The following is a 5310-nucleotide window of genomic DNA, read 5'->3' as shown; positions in this document are numbered from 1 at the left end:
TAGACGCTCACATCAGCCACAATGCCATCTTCACACTACTGCTGTCATCCTGCACAGGCCCTCACAATACATGCTGACATTGGCTGATTGTGCTGGCTACCACCCTAATCCATTTCAAGGCAATAAGTGCTTACATCGGCCACCGCATCACCTCTTCACACCTGCTGCTGTCCTGGTCCAGGACCTCGATATAGACACTTTCATCAGCAGTCACGCAACCCCCTTACGCCTGCTGGCACCTTGTCCAAGGACCTGAAATAAACACTCACATTAGACATTGCTCCTCCACCACCTTCTTCTACCCTGGCTCGTGTCCTGGCAGTAGATGTTCGCATTGGCCACTACTACACCTCCCCACACCTGCTACCACTCTGGCCAAGGCCCTGGCAATTGACACCCACATCGGCCACCACACCACATCCCCACACCGCCTGCCACCCTGGCCAATTTCGTGGAAATAGGAACTCACTTCGAGCACCATGCCACCTCCTTGCTCCAGCTTGAATCCTACCCCAGCCTAGGTCCTGGCATAAGACACACAAATCTGCCACCATGCCATCTCCCCACACCTGCTTCCACGCCGGAACAGGTCCTGGCAATAGACAGTCACATTAGCCACCGCTACACCTCCTCACGCCTGCTGCTAATAGGGCCCAGAGTCCTGGCAGTAGACGATCACATCAGCCACCGCTCCATCTATTTGTGCCTGCAGCCATCCTGGTCCCGAGTCCTGGCAATAGACGCTCACATCGGCCACTGTGCCACCTCCACACAATTTGAAACGTATCCTTTGGAAAAATTAATTAATTACTGAGCTTATAATCCTCTAAATTATTTGATTTTCAAACAGCTGGGCAAAACTGAATGTACTGAGTCATTAATCTCTTTACTTATTCGGATCAACACTAAACTGACACACAATATCTTTAGCGCAACGCAATCTGACTTTCAAAAATCGCTACAAAAGAATGGCCCTGACTAACAGTAACCTATACCTTTCATGAATCATTTACCTCACAATACTCTTCGTTACTCGCACTGTTGCAAAACTGAGAGCGCCACTACTGCCAGCTAAATAAAAGATTTTAGCTACTGAAGGCACTAACTATAACTACTGATAGACATAGTCAGCAAATGAACGATTTTGATAGAGAACAACCAATGTATTTACTTTAAGAATGTTCAAAATTCATAATATATATATGTCAGTTCGTGATATCCAGTATTCCAAATTTACTCTTTCTCGCAGACATATGTCCAGATCGTCCACTCATAAAATTCTGCCAACTCTCTCCTCACGTCCACCACTGCTGGTGGCACACATCCAACTGCGCAACGCTACGCACTGTTCACATTTCGCTGCCCAACACTACCATAGTAAATATTCCAACAACACAAATCAGCCACAGGCTGCACACAACACAGTCAGTGATTTTCATACAGATCGCTATGTGGCGTTACCAACATAAAAACCTAACCTACATACCCATCATGCTCCCCACAAAAAATGTTACAAATTGTTTTGAGCCGTGGCCAATAATGGTTTGATATAATTTTTCATACTTACAGTAACAAAGATACCAAATGCACACACTTTTGATGCAATGTAGGTCAAAAGCAAGAATTGTTCTCATAAAGACAGTCCAGATCATTCATAACGATAGTAATTACAGTTTTCTTTTTTTCTGAATGTCTGAGCAGTAAAAGAAAATGCACACGTAAGTAGTTAATTTCCATGCAGTCTCGAAGATATAATGTTGTCCTTCCAACGGAAAGACAGTGCTGAATCATGACATGCAGACAGGTAATGGGCCACAACAGAACAAACGCAAAACACAGTCATTCAAATTTTAGAAGAATATTGGATGGTAGGTCATCACGGAGCAGACCCAGTGGAGTCCTGGTAGAGAGTATGGCATTGGTGGGACATCAAAGGTGCAGACCCACTGCAGTCATTGTAGAGATGGTCAGCAGCCATCTGTTGCGGCTGTGCAGGTGCACAATCACCATCGAAGAGTCTTACAGACAATATAGCAAGTCCTTAACCCACTACTTATGCACTCACAATGTTTTTGGAATTGTCCATAGAACCAGCAATGCTGTTAACCAGTCCCTTGCTCAATTATTAACGCGCGAGCAAACACTAACTGTCTCAACTTCTCACATATTGTGCATATACTATTACCAACAGAAATGTGTACTATGAAATGAATGCTTACAAGTTTCTTAATTTGATGAAGTAGTGTCAATTGCAATTTTATAACATGAGAATACAATTATAAAGGTACAGAAAACATCATTAAAAACAATAATACACATAACATTTGTAGTGATATAGGCTTTACAAAAGAATAGAAATAAACGTACACATCAGTGCTACAGGAATTATGACATAAGTAAATACATAAAAGATCAGAATATCTTTTGTGAATAGTGTCTAATCATCTTTACGAAGTAAGTAGCATATTATTAATGCAAATTAAATTTGAGTATAACTGTATTTCTCATCATAGTGTGTGTAGCTTAGAAATAGAAAATTTCTGTAACATGAATGTTGTTTGCTTAACACATACCGTTAGGACAAACACAAATACACAAGGGTACACAAACACATAGCGGTAAAACACAAAGGGAAAGATGGGGTTTGTTTTCAGTGTAACATTTGTTACTGCAGTCCAAACAAACTTCATTCCGTAGATCTTTCCTCTTATTTCAACATTTGTTCACACACAAAAAAAATTGTATTAAAACATGCTTTCTGCATTTATATGTTCACATATTTCTTACCTCATAATTTATTTTCCATTATCTTACCTCATCATATATTTCCGAGAAAATCCTACCTGAGCCCGTCAGTAGACACGTCAGCCATTGCTCCACCTCCTCGCGCATTCTGCTACCCAGGCCCAGATCCTGGCAATAGATGCTCACATTGGCCACTGCTCCATCTCCCGACACCTGCTGCCACCCTGGCCCAGGTCCTATCAATAGACGCTCACATTTTCCACCGTGCCACTTCCACACACTAGCTGCCACCCTGGCCCAGGTCATGGCAAAAGAAACTCACATCGGCCTCTGTGCCACCTCCTTGATGATACTGCCACCCTGGCCCAGGCCCTGGCAATAGACACTTACATCAGCTACACTGCATCTCCTCACTCCTCTTGCCACCATGGACCAGCTCCTACTATTAGATGCTCAAATCAGCCACCGTGCCACATCTCCCCGCTTGCTGCCACCCAGGGCCTGGTCATGGCGATAGACACTCTCATCAGCAGACTCCTAACATCTGATGCCATCCTGGCCCAGGTCCCTTCAATAGACAGTCACTTCGGCCAGCGCTCCACTTCCTCGCTACTGCTGCTGCCCTGGGCCAGGTTCTCAGAATAGGCGCTTGCATGGGCTAATGCACCACCTCCTCATACTGGCTGCCACCCAGGGCCAGGTCTCGGTAATAGAACCTCACATTGGCCGCCATGCCACCCTCTTGCTCTTGCTGCCACACTGGTCAAGGACATTACGAGGGGCACACACATTGCCAACCACGCAACCTCCTTGCACCTGTGCCACCCTGGCCCAGGTCCTACCAATAAATGCTCACTACGGCCACACCTGCTGCCACCTGGCCCAGTTCCTGTCAAGAAAAACACTTACTTAGGCCACTGCTCCACCTCGTCGCCCCTGCTGTCACAGTGGCCCATATCCTGGCAATAGACACACACATCAGCTATTACTCTACCTCCTCGAACCTGCTGCCACCCTGGCCCACATCCTGGCCGTAGTCGCTCACATCAGGAACTGCTCCATCTCGTTGTGCCTGCTGCCAACCTCGCCATAAGTCCTGGAAATCATCGACTGTGCCACCTTCACACAACTGCTGCCACACTAAAAGGGCCTTGCAATAGACACTCACATTGCCCACTGCCCCGCCTGCTCTTGCCGGCTGCTACCCTAATCCAGATTCTGGCAGTTGATGCTTACATCGGCTGCCACACCACCTCTTCATGCCTGCAGCCACCCTGGCCCAGAACCTGTCGATAAGCACTCACATCGGCAACCACACAACCTCTTTGCACCTGATGCCACTTTGGCACAGGCCTGGCAGTAGACGCTCACATTGGCCACCACTCCACTTCCCCACATCTGCTGTCACACTGGCCCAAGGTCTTGAAATAGGCGCTAACATCGGCTACCACGCCAGTTCCCCATACCACCTGCCACCCTGCCCCAGGTCGTGGCAATAGAAATTCACATCAGCCCCTGTGCCACCTCCTTGCTCCTGCTACCAACCTGGTCTTGGTCCTGGCAATATACACGCACATAAGCCACCTCTCCGCCTCCAAGCACTTTCTGCTACCTGGGCCCATGTTCTGGCAATAGACAATGATTTTGCGGGACTGCTGCACATCCCCACACGTGCTGCCACCCTGGCCCAGGCCCTGGCGATTGACGCCCTTGCATTGGTCACTCACATCTGTCATCTCACAACCTACCCACACCTGCTGCCACCCTAGCCCAAGTACTGACGATAGACACACATCGGCCACCAATCCACCACTTCGCCCCTACTACCACACTGGCCTAAGCCCTGGCAATAGATGCTAACATCGGCGCCCATTCTACCTCCTCGCGCCTACTACCAACCTGGCTCATATCATGGCAGTTGATGCTCACATCAGGCACCGCTCTACCTCTTCCTGCTTGCTGCCTAACTGGCACCGATTCCTGGTAATAGATGCTCACATAGGTACCCATGCAACCTCCACACAACTGCTGCCACACTGCCGAGGTCCTCGCAAAACATGCTGACATTAGCCACTGGTCCACCTGCCAGGAATCGGGACCAGGATGGCAGCAGGCACAAATAGATGGAGCGGTGGCTGATGTGATCGTCTACTGCCAGGACTCTGGCCCCTATTAGCAGCAGGCGTGAGGAGGTGTAGCCGTGGCTAATGTGACTGTCTATTGCCAGGACCTTTTCCGGCGTGGAAGCAGGTGTGGGGAGATGGCATGGTGGCAGATTTGTGTGTCTAATGCCTGGACTTAGGCCGGGGTAGGATTCAAGCAGGAGCAAGGAGGTGGCATGGTGCTCGAAGTGAGTTCCTATTTCCTCAAATTGGACAGGGTGGCAGGCGGTGTGGCAGTGTGGCAGCAGTCACGATTAGGTGATGTGGAGGCTGATGTGAGTGACAATTGCCGGGACCAGAGCCACGGTGGCAGCAGGTGCAAGAAGGTCGTATGTTGGCCAACGTGAGCATTTATTGCCTGGACCTATTTGAGGGAAGCAGCAGGTGTGGGGTGGTGGCTTGG

The sequence above is a fragment of the Schistocerca americana genome, unplaced genomic scaffold, assembly GCF_021461395.2.
Source record: "Schistocerca americana isolate TAMUIC-IGC-003095 unplaced genomic scaffold, iqSchAmer2.1 HiC_scaffold_113, whole genome shotgun sequence".
Lineage (NCBI taxonomy): Eukaryota > Metazoa > Arthropoda > Insecta > Orthoptera > Acrididae > Schistocerca > Schistocerca americana.
This window is presented reverse-complemented; position numbering follows the sequence as displayed.